The 14,779-nt window shown below is 43.4% G+C and overlaps 1 protein-coding gene across 4 annotated transcripts in view; it reads left to right on the top strand.

The window, feature by feature from the left end:
- The first annotated feature begins 2,557 nt into the window (after positions 1 to 2,557).
- The window catches only part of TMPRSS2 (transmembrane serine protease 2), a 28,051-nt gene continuing 15,829 nt past the window's right edge, over positions 2,558 to 14,779 (top strand). For 2 of the 4 annotated variants that reach the window (XM_076354352.1, XM_076354317.1), the window contains exon 1: positions 8,694 to 8,885. The gene's annotated coding sequence lies outside the window, so the exon portion shown is untranslated. Of the gene's footprint in view, positions 2,599 to 5,163; positions 5,194 to 5,297; positions 5,423 to 8,693; positions 8,886 to 14,779 lie in introns of those variants that run through there. The other 2 variants (XM_076354326.1, XM_076354335.1) reach the window with 2 other exon arrangements.

Genomic DNA, 14,779 nt, shown 5'->3' with positions numbered 1-14,779 from the left:
CCAAGGCCGTCACTTCTCAATTTATATGTGACCCCCTTTTCAGTTCACCTGCTTGCGTGGCCCTGAAGGTTCCAAAGCATGTAGAAATTCCTGTCTTTTCTTAAAAAAACCCCTTTGTAGCCCACTTTTTAACCCTCTTGTTGTCCAGGGAAGCTCTTAATCCACAAGCTATAAATAGCTCGTCAGGCCAGTGTTTCTCAGTGGCTTGAAAGAGCTGCTGGCCATGAGGCTTGATGCTCAGGTTAGCTGCAGGACACAGGACAGCCCGTGGCCCCACTGATACCTACTGGTCAAGCCTGGAGGCCTACAAATAGGTGAAACCTTTTTCTCTTCTGCCTCAGTCTTCGAAAAGAGAACGGCCAACGATGTGGTCTGCTCCTCCGCCATGGGCTTCCACAGGAAAGCCTAGGCATGCCTCCTGTAAATTCAGTTAGGCGTAAGGGAACACTACTTACAGTACAGTATATTTTAGGGATAAATATTTATGCATGTGTTATTTCAACTTGAATAACAGAGGCAATTGGTGGTGGGGCATGAACAGGATTTGGTCTACTGTGGTGTGTGAAATGCTGCGTTAGATCTGAGTTCTTCTAGTTCCTCCTAAGGGATGCATGACACTAAAAAACCCAAAGAACAAAAATGTGTGCAGGCACCAGTGGTACATGTTGTCCTAGCATCTCACACCTCAGACGAAAGTGTCTGAGGAAAACCTATACAAAGGTGTCCCCTGCAACCTTGACATGTTTAGCAGAATAGGTAAGACATGCACTAGTTTCTGAAGCACAAAAGGGCACATGCTTGCTTTAGACTCTCTAACCCACATGAAAAAAACCAGAAAAAATCTATCGTGTGACACAAAATAGCTGTCTTTCTGTTTGTTTCCCACACAGCTTTACCGAAACAAGTCTTTCAAGTCATCTTGTGGCAGACTGTTTTATGCAATACTCCATTAAATGTTTGTCAGATGAGGGCTGTTTCTACATCCCGTTTCTTCTGAAGTCGGTGCACTCCTAGTGTGAAAAGCCTGTTCCAACTGTCTGCCCCTTTGAGGCTGACAGAGCCAGGCTGCCTCTGGCTCCTCCATAACTTCTCTGTGCATAATAAGAATATGCAGTCTGAAATCTTGTTTAGTAAAACTACATAAGGAGTTACTATAAAGCAAAACAACTGCTTACTGTTAAAATTTTCAATACAAAAATGTTACAGAAAAATATGGATTGGTGGGAAGCAACTAAACTTTCAAATAGCTATAGCTGTGTGCAAACAACTCCAAAGCAACCTGAATTTTGATTAGTAAATTATTGTAAAGTTACTTACTTAATACTTTAAAAAAAAAGCAGGGCAGGAAAGTTAGGTTTCCAAGTACCTCAAATATTTACCAGTTCCTGCAGCTTGTATAGCTTTCCAAAATAATATGGTGTACCTACTGTGATTTTTTTATATGTTATTATTTCAGTTCTAGCATTTATGTGTCTCTGATGACGCTAGAGGTGGGAAACCCCCCCCCGAGTACAGACACATGTTAAAATTACTATCAGCTGATCTACTTCTGTTACCTGACTTCCATCTATGCTATCTATTCTGTTTTTTTCTTCAAAACCTGTGCAGACAGACAGCAAGATAATTGGTATTTTGCAAAGAAACTCTATAAGCCCCATTTGGCCAATTAGTAATAGTGGTAGAGTGTTAAGATCTAAAGCATAAGCTTTGTCAGCTTTGGATATTTATGGAAATACTCATTTCCCAAGGCCATTTTCTACAGTGTACATCCAATGTTGTCTAAATGTTTTCATTGTACCTGTACTTTGAAGAGTTTTAAGCAAAACAGAGTGAAGATGCCAGCCCTAGCTGGTATTTGTTTTATGTGGACTGTTGCTGTTGTTACCCCAGAAGTATTTAGGAAAAGAAGTCCATCACCAGCAGAAACTTGTATTAGCCAGCCTGTACTCCTTTCTCAGGATGGGTTCAAATTACCTTCCAAAAATTACTCACCAGGTGGTCGTTACAGGAGTCTGATGACCTATGTCCAAGCAATCCCAGAGAAAACAAATATATCCAGCTAGCTTCTTCTAGCTTCATATGAAGCTTGGACGTGTTTCAATGTGGTTGGGATTTGATCCCTAAGGAGTTATAGAACTAGTAAGAAAAGGTTTGGTAAACAAGCAGTTAAACTAGCATAGGAATTTCCTCTTCAAAAATTTGCATGCTTAATGCCAAAGTGTTGGCAATTAAGTAAAGGTAGAATTAAAGCATCAATCTTTCACCTCTTAGAGGAAAATAGTAATGCCACAGTTCTCATTATTCTCAACAGAAAGGATCTGTTTTCTTGTGCTGCCTTCTCTAAAGATAAGAAGCGTTTTGGCTTTGTTTTATTTGTGCCTTCAAACACGAGACTTCTTTACACAGGCAGCAGGCAAGCAAACACAGTTCTTTCTTAAGGAATTAATGTAGCCACTGAACCAGAATAAACCAATGAAGAGAGTCAGACCTAAATTAAGAACGATGAAGTAAGACGAAGAAATGCAATCATATTTTAGTCATTAACGAGGAAAATGCAGGAAGCAGTAAGAGTGCCGAGTGTGTGATGTTCTACTACAGGTTAGTAATTTTTATACTGAGATGTGGAATAGTGGTAAGTGCGATTCAGAAATAATTTCAGAAATCACCATTTTTTCTCCACTCCAAAATATATTCGTATTGCAAATAGGGCTTCATTGAGCCGCTGCAGTTAAAATTTAAAAAAAGTCAAGAAAAATAACTGAACGTATTGGAGTTGAACTGTAAAATCTTGCCTTACTCGCAACCATAAAGTTATCCTGTGAAAAGTTATTTTCAATAAACAACAACACATCTAGGTGCTTCCATGGAAAGCACAGCTTCCTGAATGTCAAGGAACTGCAAAAGTCCCCTCATTAGGAGTATTTGTTCAGAAGTACAATAACAGAAACGGAAATCTTGCATTTGCATATGCAAAGAGCACTTTCTCGTAATTGCAATTAAACATATTTTTTCCTGAGTTAATTGCTGGCTTGCTGAAGAATATAAACAGGTGAAACTGAACTGCATTTTCACTTGCTTATAGCATGCCGGATCCAGTGAACTGGATCAGTATTTTGTTTGCGACCAATCGGTGATTTACAGTTTTCTGACTTCATCTGCACAGTTTATCACGGAATTAAAACAATGTCCAAGTGTTGATAAAAATCAAGTGCTTATACCTGATGCAGGAACAGACCATAAAAGCTTGCCTAGCTGTAGGTAAATATAAAGAGGACACTTTATTGTTACCCTTTTATAACAGGTTAATCAACAAGTCTCCAAGCACTTTTACAAATATTTGGTTAAATGTAAAATAGCTATACTCCTCCTGATAATGTGTACCATTAATTTCCTTTTACAGAGCAGGAAATGGAGACAGACAGAAACAAGTTCGCTGAAATTATACAGCAAATCTGGAGCTGAACTAGGATTGAAAGTGAAAAAAACCCCAACTCTTTATTATTCAGACAAACAAAAAGCAATTCTTTCTGGATACGATTTATCTCTGGTTATCTCATGCAGGTATTCAGAAAATTCAGCTGTTCAAAAGGTCTTGTTCCTTTTTTTTTTAATTCTGTAGCACAGAATTATTACCAAAGAAATGAAAATCAGTGGTCTTCCTGGATCTATAAAAAATAAGTCATTTGTTGATATAATATATCATGAGTAGCATTCAACGTTTTAAAAACAAATTATAATTAAATTATCAGTTGAGAAGATCTGGCTCCACTAAATCAATGTTAATTTTGTCCAAGATTACATTTGGATCCAAAACATCACTTTTGGTTTCTAACTAGAAAAAAACCCTCTTAATTTAAGAACTATTGTGGTTTGTTTCTTTTTATTTTCCCAATCAGTGTTTTTCTGTCTGCATCAGCAAAACTAAATATATTTGATTCTAATTTCTACTGAAACACAGTTCTGTCACTAATTGTTTAAAGCCAATTGCATAAGAATTGAGTAATTTTCCTTTTGCAAATTCGTATTAAATAAAATATTTTAAAATGCAAGTCAAAATGTATTTATGTAATTTCTTTTTATAAGAACAGTGAGATCAGTTTGCATCGAAACCCATATTCACTGATGCATTGTAGTTGCTTCAGGCCTGTTTGCTGGCACAAGAGTAACTATAAACTTGGTTTAACTGGCTGAGTAGTTTGGATTTATGGCTGCTTTGTGTTACAAGTGGAAGACAAAGTTAACAACCAGATCAGTGAAAAAAAAGTCCCAAGTATCAGGAAAAAAATCATACAATAAATTAAAGTTATCATTCAATTTCTGTGCCACAAGAGTAGCACTATTTTAATGTGGATAGCAGGTAAAATTTGTAGGTCAAATTCTATTCCAATGTAGGAAAATGCAGCTGTATTTATATGGTACACCTGGAAAAATCCAACAAAGAGCAGTATTTGAATTTTTATTCTCTCTTGTTTTACAATGACAGACAAGAAACCCATTGAAACAACATGCACATAAAGGAAAGTTAAGGTCACTTTTTATTCCTGACAGTTTCTTCCCTCCGGGAGAGAGCAAAGAATTTCATAACTCAGACTTTCTTTGTCTCTATACTAGAAAGCTAAACCGGGAGGAAAGAGAAAAAAAAATTGAGAACCAAGAAGAGCCGGGGCAGCTTTCTGTTTTTTCCATCTGTGTAGGGCTTGAAACTCCTAAAAAAGTTTCTGAAAGTCTGGGAAGGAAGTGAGAATGTTCACGGGGACGCACCTTTCTAATCCGCAGGCGCGTGAGACCCTCTCCTGGTTCCCAGATAACAGGGTAATTGGTTTAAGGAGTTGTGTTTTTTCAGCATATTTAGTTAATATCCTAACAGAGGACCACCTCCTGTTTCACAGGCATTCAACGGTTAGAAAAAAAGATGTTTTTTGAAGATGTCTGCCCATTTATTTTGATTTTCAAATATACCTGCAGCAGGAAAATTTATGTGTGTATTCTCGGTAATACCAGCAGATGCAAATATCCTTCCAAAGTCAACATACATTTAGTTTAAGTTTAGTTATTGAATGACTAATTAAGTTCCCAAGTTTGATGTAGTTTTATGGGTGAGTGCATAACTGTAGCATCTGTGGTAAAGTGTCAACCACAGAGCTCTCTCTCATGTTACCGATGAAAAAAAAATGCATAGAGGACTCCACCGCAGTAGGGCATAACGAGATACCTGGTGCTTAAAGCTGGGTTGTGAAAACAAAGGAGGTGTTGAGTTGGGTGAGCCAGTTCCTCATCTGATTTTTTTTTTTTTTCAGTTGTGGGCTTCAGCATGGAATTTCCCTGGAGATACCTCTAATTCTAGTTCTATTGGTGTGGTAAAAGGACGTCTTGTGCTGTAGTCCCAATGCGGCAAGGGCAAGCTCATCCTGACATGCTTTGAGTAAGTACTCTGCAGTTTGGCTTTAGAGAGACCTTATCTCCCACTCCCCTGGATTTTTGATTAGACGCTAGAAACACAGGCAAAAATTCATAAGTATGAAAGACAATGGTGCAAATGACATGTCGGGTATTAACAGAGTAGGAAATGAACACACAAAGTGCCGCAGAAACAAAGCGAGTTACGGTTAATGGGTGGGCAGAGCTACCTTAAAGAATAGAGTCACAGGAAGCCAAAGGTATCGTGTGGTAGGATGTGCAATGGTAGGTGGTGCCAGACAGTTAAAAAGATCAGTTTATTTTACATGTAGAAATTCAGATGCTTAGCACCGGTCTATAGAAACGTTAGCTTTTATGCCTGTAAAAAATGAAAGAAAACATCCAAACATCCTTCCCCTGCCCCGCACGCGCATAAATATGGAGGAGGAAGTGGTTAACCGAACATTTAACTATTAATATTTAAGTGAGAGAAAGGTGTTTGGAGTGAGTGCTGAGATGAGCAGCGTTAGGCTGGGTCAGACACCCGGAATTCTGGGCAGTGAACTCTGGGCTCCTCAGCAAGAGAAAGTCCCTCTCCAGCAGAGGACTCGCCCGCCCCCTTCCAAAGCATGCAGCCGCTCTGAAAAACCAAACCCTGCCCTGATCTCTCCTTTAATGGTTGCTTATAATCCGTTAATAAAATGAATACTCAGCACCCTCCTCTGCAAAAGCCAGCTTGCATAATTAAAACACAGTAATACATACATACAACTATTTTTGAAGAGATTACAGGGCCACGAGCTCAGTCCTCAACTAGAAAAGACAAGCTGAACAAACCTGACAGCTTCTGCTGCCAAGAGGAGGCAGTGTCCCCCTCCCCGCCTCCGCCGCCTCGGCTGCTCCAGCTCTCCTGTCCCTTTGACCTTTGTTAGCAAGCTTAGTTAACCTTGGGGAATATTAACCCAGTAAAAAAAAAAAAAGAAAGCTTTTACCACGTTAGAGGTCTGAAAGGCCAACCCTTTAGCGAGCCAGATACCAACCTGAAGGAAGGGAGGGAAGAACTGGGGGAAAGAGGGTGGGAATGCACTGTTCAGTGCCCAGCTGAGCCCTCTCTGAGAAGAAAAGGTGTTAACAGGGGCAATCAACGAGCTGCTGGCTTATGCCCAGATCTTCAAGTCTGTAACTAAGCAGAGCGCCATGCATTTTAATGGAGCTGCACTGAATCCCCCCCCCGCCCCCGGCAGGTCTGGTACTGTTTTGTAGTGCACAAAGCAACGTGGGTCCTGGTAAAGAGTTTAAAACTTCTCTGGTGGAAAAGCACACCGCTCCTCGGCACAGCATATTTGTTACCTGTTACCGTGTCCTTCTGCCCAATTTTGTTTATAGCACCTGAATTGATGTAATACCTTAGAAGCGGCTACATATAGACAACATCAACTTACAGAGGAACCAGCCTATATATTTTACATCTCCCTTTCTCCTTATCTGTGGCCATTGTGCAAGACATCTGGACAAATCCGAAGTGAGGTCCAGGATATTCTGAAGCTCAAAAGAAACACCTTTTTGAAACATAAATTGTTAGGTATCCTAATAACTAAGTGAGCTTTGTCTTGAGAGAGGAACAAGACATCATCAGTACAGGAATACATAGCCTCCAAATGACTTTCAAAGAAAAAAAGTTGTGAATTTCCAAAGCAGAGAAATGTTCAGGTTCTCTTGTAGAGCAGAACAGATCTTGAGGGACCTCTCCTTGATGATCATGTCATCATCTCTCCTTGTGGCCATGATGCTAAGTGACAATTTGCAGGGCCATTTCCCTCCGTCTTGGAAAGGAAACTTAACAGGAAAACCTTATGTATCTACCCTGCTTCAAACCTAAAATATCTCTAAGCTCTGAAGGCCACTGACAGGGTTACTGTAGATTAAAGACAAGGACATGCCACACAGGTGGACATGTTAGAAAGCCACAGAAGGTGACAATGCAGTGCATTTTGGTTGTGGCTTGGGATGATTTTATGTTTTACTTCAGGTGAAACTTGACGTCCAATTCCTGCAACTGAATCCACACTGGAAAATTACTGAATCTCACTGACTCCTTTTGGGAGACCATGACCAGAAATAGCCCTACAAAAAGGTTCAGCTGAAAAGCCTTAGCTGAAGTTTAAAGATGTTTCAGCCAATGCTCCTTATGTTTTTGTACTAAGGGGTCTGAAGATACATAGTTCTCTTCGAATAAATATGTAGAGCTGGAAAAATACTGAAGGTATGAACTTGGCTTCTTGGTGCACTTGATGTAATTCCTTGTTATGCATTTGAAAATATAAACAAACCCCAAATGCTTATCATGCCAAACTTGTGTACTTTGCCTCACCTGTAGACTCCATAGAGAGATGTTAAGCGTAGCATGCAGCAATATTGTAGCTAATTTGGAGCTGTTATTAAAAGTGAGTTTGAATTTCTTCAAACAATTTTATGCACTTTTCCAGTTGTACTCTGAGGTTTTGGGGTATAAGTGGGGTTTTGTTTGCAGTGGAGCTCAGCTTTGGCAGAGAAAAACTTGACTCATTTGTAGATTTGCTTTACAGGAGAGTTACCACAAGTCACTAGAGCGTTATAAGTAATGTGACAATTGAGATTGCAGTAATTTTTCAGAGCGACCCTTTATTAAATGGCCCTAAAAGGCAAAAAAAAAAAAGGAAGTCATTTCCCCGGGCTGGGTATTTTATGAGCAATCTTTACCAGCTCCTGACCTGCCCTGTTCAGGGAAGCATTGTGGCTTCTTATTTGCCTACAACACTCTGAAACGCCGGCTAAGAAAGACCGGTGTGTAAATTCAAAAAAAAGCCCGGGCCCCTCACTACAGCACGCTTAGGCTAGAGCAGCAAAAGCAAAACCTGGGACGGGTCCGCCGGGAGGAGTCGCGGCACCTCCGCCCCCGGGAGGGGGGCCTTACACCGGGAGGCACCGCCGCGCCCCTCGGGGTGCCGCGGCCCCGGGGGGCTGCGGGCCCTTCCCGGGGCCGCCTTTGCTTCCCTCCGGCTTGTTTGTTCTGCAAACGTCCGTGGGGGGAGGGGGAGGAGGAGGGCTGGGGGAAGAGGGAAAGGGGAGCCCCGCTCCGGTGCGGTCTGGCTAGGGGCGGCTGCCGGCCCCCACCGGGCAGGAAGGGCCGCCCGTGCCCCCCGCCGCCGGCGGCGGCACAGCACAGCCCGGCCGCCCCCGAAGGGCTGGTGGGCGCCGTCCCCCCGCCCCCGGGCCAGACCCGCGGCGTCTCCCTGCTGCCGTGGGGTGAGCGAGGCGGGCTGCGGGCAGCGCCCTCCTCCCCGGCGGCGGCGGCGGGAGGAAGGGGCCGGGCGACGCATCCACCTGGCGGCACCTGCCCCTTCCCCGCTGCTCTCCCCTCCGGGTAACTCCTCCCCGGCCGCAGCGGCTGCTCCCGGCTCGGTGCGCCGCGTTCCGTCCCGGCTCCGCTCCGGACAGGGCAGCCCCAGGTGAGCGCGGCGCTCCCCACCGCTCGGCCCGGGCCGGCCGCGGCCCCTTCGCCCCGCACGGGCTCTTCCCCGAGGCGAGCGGAGCCACCTCCGGGGCCGGGCGGCTCCCGCGGGCCGGGGGGCGCCGTCCCCCCGGGGGGGGCCCGTCCCGGCCGCTCCGAGTTGCGCTTGCGGTTTTTGGCTTTTAATTAAGGAACTTCGGCTTTGCTTTGGGGGGGGGGACCCCGGAGGCATCTGAAAATCCCCGTCCCGCGGGGGTAGGGGGGCCGGGGCCCCGCCGGGGCGGGGGTCGGCGCGGTGCGCGGCGCGGTGAGCCCCGCGGGCGCTCCCGGGGCTGGGGGCAGCGGCGGCGGCGTCTCCCGAGAGCAAGAAAAGGAGGCGCCGGCTGATAAAATCGAGGGGGCACGTAAGCTCGCCCCTTTCAGCGGTGTTTCCCTCTGCTTTACCCGGTTGCCCCCTTCCCGCAGCCGATTTCTCTACTGGTAGGTGCAGCGCGAAAAAGTTGCGCTTCCCCGCCGACCGGTGGGTAAGGCAAGACGGGAGCTGAAGTAGCGCAGAAGAGGTGAATGGGTGTTGTGAAGTGAATAACGCCATCCGACGAGGTACAGGAGGAAAGGTGCGGAGCGCTCTGCGCACGCCGACACTGTCCCACCTCGTACTTCTCAAGGTGGAGGCTGTCCATTTCTTGCCGTTGTGACGAAGGGAGACGAGGCACTATGAGCTTAGGCAGCTTTTTCAAGGTCACGGAGTGAGTCGTCGCTCATGCGGAGAATAAACTAGAACAGCATCTAGTTCTGGGGCCTCCTCATTGTGTATTAATGTCACCGTTGCTTTAGTTTCTTGCAAAAGCACTAATTTCTGGTTACAGTTGTCCCAACTTGTCAAGTAATTTTGGAAGAGTAATTTTGTTGGTAGAGTGCCTTCCCACAGGAGCCATATCATTGAAACTTCTGGGCCAAAACTTTGAATGATGAAATCGACCCCACTCCGCACCTCTCCTCAGGTGGCTTTACTGATGACCATGGCCTACCTGGACCTCGGGTTTCTGGGTGGGTGGGTGTCAGTGAATTTAAGAGACCATTCTCACATTGTGTCTTTGTCCTCAGTATCCCTGTTTGCCCTGAGTAAAGTGACACTAATGCCTTCAGCGCTTTAGAAGGAGCCAAAGGAAGCAGCTTTACCTCTGAAGGATGATTTGCATCAACTAAGGCAGTGTTAGGTGGGGGAAGAGATGGACGTTGGGTGTGGCATAGATCAATGAAACTGGGAAACAATTGCAGTTGTGGCTGTTACCTATGTGTATCAACGTAAATGTAAAGCCAAAAGACAGGTGGACTAAGATAAAATTTGATGTCAAAGTAGGAGTTAACACGTCTTTTTTCCTTTTTTTCATTCTTAAACTGTTAAAAATTATACTGGTACATAGAAAAGTCAGGCTAGAACAAATCTATCATGGTAGTCTAGCCTGAAAATGGAAATAAGTTGAAACTATGTTCCTGGATGTTGATGGAAAAACAAAGCAAAACAGCATTCTAGGATGCTGGTCAAAACATTTCTCTTGGAGTTGCTGCTCCTGGAGATAGGGGCTCTTCCTCCTGTGTCAGTCATGGGTTGGTCCACACTGAGTAGTTCCAGTACTGCGACGGTAGCTCAGCTGTGTCCATGCTACTACATCAGTACTTCTCCCATGTCTTTGATGCGTGGATCCCTAAACCTGTCTCTGGCAATACGGGCCTCCCTGTGGAGTGAATTCAAACCTCCTGCCAGCAGGCTTGCTTTTCTTTCTTATCTGCCATAGACCCCTTGGAAGTCGTTTACAGCTCCTCAGGATCTGTAGTTCGCAGCTTGAAAACAGCTGACCTGGACAAATATCTAAATAAGACTGATTTGTTAACGCTGCTAGTTTTTATTTTTCTGTGGAGTGGGTACCTGCTGGTACCATATTCATACAATATTCATTCGCAGCTTGAATGAGGTAAACAAATATTCTTGAGAGCTTTTTTTTCCTTGCCAGGGACTTTCAGAGCTGTAGACAGAGACTTGAATTTTACTGTCAGAAGATGAAGTTATTTGCTTCTGCCATGGAAGGAGAAGGGCAGAGGCAGAACTGAGGATGTAGTGTAGGGGAAGAAAGCATCCAAGTGCCAGGCTGGCTTTTGCTGCATCTCTAGCAACACCGTGATCTCTGCATGTGAGGTGGTGGGTGCTGTGGGCAATGGCTGCCTCTGCAGTTGTTGCCTGACCAATAGGTCCATTTCCTACCATGCCAGCAAATCTGGTTCTTCTGGGCCCTTGGCCCTTTCTGTTTCAGAAACAGCTTTTTTTGTAGGGTCTTCTGCCACTTGTCATCCACTCAGCTAGGCAACAGCTTTTCAGCCTCCTTTCCCACCCTACCGATCCTAACAAAGGCATGTGATGTACTTGTGATAGGCTGAGTTTCATGGTAACATCTGTTTTCAGAGAAGATAAATAGATGATCATTTGTAATATGAATACAGCATCCTATAACTTTAAAATGAGACTGCTACGCTCAGAGCTTTTTAATGCCTTTTTTTGCATGTGGAAGTAGTATTAATCTTGGTTTGCTGGCCTTGGGAACTTGCTGTTGTGGACTTTATTTGGGCTGCTGGTAGTGCTTATCAAGAGGCACTGTTTTTTGACACTTGTTGGCAAGTAGTTCTGCAGTTTAATGGTATTTTACGAGCTAATCTAGCTATAGATAGACTATAGCTATTTCTTAGGAGATCTAAGAATGCTGAGGCTCTATTTGTGGCAACCTTTCATGTAAACATTTACATAGTCTTGTATAGTTCTCTGCAGGATGTGTATCGTTACTGCATAGGCACGCCAAGTAGAGCTTACCTCTATTGAGAAGGTTAGCCGAAAGGCCAGGACATTGGAAGAATCTGATTTTGATGACTTTGAGACATTCAGTTGCTTGTCGGCTTGTCTTTGACCCCTTCCAGAGGATAAATTTTAGCCCATGGAGTGAATTACATTCACTTTTTTAAATCATCGCAATAAAAATATTCAGTGCTACTTCCTGAAGAAGTATCAAGGAAATCTTGTTAATGAAATGAGATGAAAATTCTTACTTAGTTCCTTTCCTCTTTCATACATAACTATTTTTTTTTTTAACCTTTCTATACTTCATTTGCAAGTCATGATAATTTTAGTGCTGCTTGTTAAACAGAAACCTTGACCATGTGTCTTTTCTCTTGTCCAGGTAGCAGAGGCAGGAATCGCCCAGTGTGTTGAAAAGATCACGTCAATGAATCTGGAATCACCTCTTTTCTTGTTTTCTCTCTTCTTATTTTTTTTAATTGCCCCTCCTCCCGTTCCTCCCCACCTTTGTATCATGGTTATATTGTGTCTAAGGTTACGCTATCGAAACTTCTAGGTGGTCATAAAATGGTTGGGAATAAAAAAAATAAAAGCATACTTCCTTTCTAGCGTCATCAACAGAAGCCATAATTTGTTGGCTTGCCCTTTTTGAAGGTTGAGCTTGCACTGGAATTACTCCTTTGCTATCTGAATGAGTTTTGCCAGTTTGTTCATTTGCATGTGCTGTATTTCTTTATCTGGATAAAGGGAACTGCTAATCTTTTGGATGTGACACTGTGTTAGTCAGTGTTCATGTAGAGTGTTTGGATGCTTTTATGCTTCCTCCTTTTAGAAGCTGAACTTGACTTCATGCATTTGGCTTTTAACTGTTCTGTCCTCTCCCTTCTTCCTTATTTGCATGTGACTGCTTTTACGTAGGTCTAACCGTGAAGAACCAGTTTGGTTTTTTTGGTGGTTGTTTTTTCAATTGTTGATAGCTATCATCGAGCTTAGCAAACAGCTAATGATGTTTCTATTTCAGGAAATAGCACAAAATATATATTGAAGTAATACATAAATGCAGGAAGTATACTGTTGCCAATATAACTCTGGCTTCATTGGCTGAGTTGAATTCACAGTGTTGCATTAGGGTATCGGAAGGTAATTCCTCCGTCCTATTGACTCAGGCATCTAGGCATGGAAACAACATACAGTGATCCCTATGTAAAAGCTTGTGGAAACTAATATAGCTAGCGGTACTTGTGGAACTCTATGCCTCCAAAGCATGGTACTGCTCTTAATTAGCGGTTACGACATGGTGTGTACTAAGGAAGTACCATTACTATTTCTTGCATGGAGAACTAGGGTGAAAGCCAGCAAGTCTGGTTTCACTAACAAAATCATGGTTAAATCTTTAGGGTTTCTTTGCCTTTTGTTCTTTCTGTTGGGGATGTTGGCTCCTGGCTAGCGAAGGACACGCACAGTATAAAGGAGTCGTGACCTGATGCCGCTGTAAGGAGGCAAAAGCGGAGGCTCACCTTTGCCCAGCGGTAGCGAGGTGAGGGGCTTAGGAGGATGTGGCGGTGAGGACCACTTACACCTGAGCAGCACGACTGTGTGCTTGGTGCTTTTCCTGTCCAGGGGACAGAGCGGCTGTCACTGTGGCAGGGAGGAGGACAAGCCTCTGGAGGACTAATAGTCTAGGAAGTCTATATTCAATTAAGTAGTATGTTATCAAATGAAGTACAGACCAACTCTACTGCAACTTTTGCTTAAACATAAAGAATTGATTTGCAGAAATCCATAGAAAAACTAAAAAAGCTATTGGATTGAATTTGTTTTGAATTAATCTAATATTTTCAATTTTTTTTTTATTGTTGGTTGTTTGGTTTTGGGGTTTTTTTTTCATTCTGACAACTTTTATTGGAAAAAATGATGTATTTTTTTAATCTTAATGACCCATGACAGAACTTTAATTATAACACTCCTAAGGCATATGTGAGAAGACGCTAAAATATTTCAAGTAATAGCTGTGAGCTGTGAGGCAGTACGTTTCACTGTATTCATCAGTCTACTATGTCAGTGATGGCTATACGTTTTATGCTCTTACTGTCGCCTATCATTAGAAACAGTAGCGTCTTTTCTTTACTTTCAGAGTTATGAAACAAAAGCACACTTGATTTTGGACCTTCTGTGTTGCTGGAGGTCTAAATGCTGGTTCTGCTCCATCCATACTGGAGTAAACTGTAGTTTTTGAAATTCAGGGGCTTGACTGCATATGAGTGACAGGTCCCTTTCATTATTTGGGTATACTTTTTCCAAAGCTAGAAGGTGTTAGCAAGCTGACCTGCAAGGCTCTGGCTCCCTGGGCCCTGTCTCTTACGTCTTTAAGCCTGCTGCAGGGGTGAGCTCCATCCCTGTTTCCTTGCCTGGGGATCTCTGTACACTTTAACTCCAGCAGCTCACTTTAAAGGACTCTTGAGGCTTGTTTCTTCAGACGTACCCAGTCAAGTGCCATTATAGCTCGGCAGACATCAGGAGGAATGACTGGCAGTGGGAGGGAAGGATAGCTGTGCGTTCCCACTAAACTCTTCTGCACCAGAGTGGGTTTATGATACTTTCATGTGGGATCTATTTCAATCTGTCTGATGTGTGAGGTGAGTTAGAGGCCAAAGTGTTGGACTGAGATAAGACAGACCAGTCTCTTCTAGCTCTGTAGTTGTTGGGATGGGGAGTGTTTGACAGGTCAGTTTGTTTCTCCATGACCCAGCTTCCTTATCTGTGAAGTTGTTGCAGTACCCTGATGATGTATTTGTAAAACATTTTGAAGTGTGTCAGTGATGGCGTTCTAGTTAAGAAAACTAGATTATATCATTATTGGTTGCTACACATCGATTTTTGCCTTAAACGTTTGCAAACTAACAGGAGCCCAGTGGTTTTGGTTTAATCTGTTTTTAATACACTGGCAAATGTGTATGTCTAATACCATGGAAATCTGTATGTACCTATGACTTCGCTGTGTTTTGTGGTGTGATAATGGGAAACTGTTATTAATCAGAAACTGGATGGGA

This window comes from Aptenodytes patagonicus, chromosome 1 (genome assembly GCF_965638725.1).
Source record: "Aptenodytes patagonicus chromosome 1, bAptPat1.pri.cur, whole genome shotgun sequence".
Taxonomy (NCBI): Eukaryota; Metazoa; Chordata; class Aves; order Sphenisciformes; family Spheniscidae; genus Aptenodytes; species Aptenodytes patagonicus.
The sequence above is the reverse complement of the archived record's forward strand: the minus strand, read 5'-3'. Positions and strand labels throughout refer to the sequence as shown.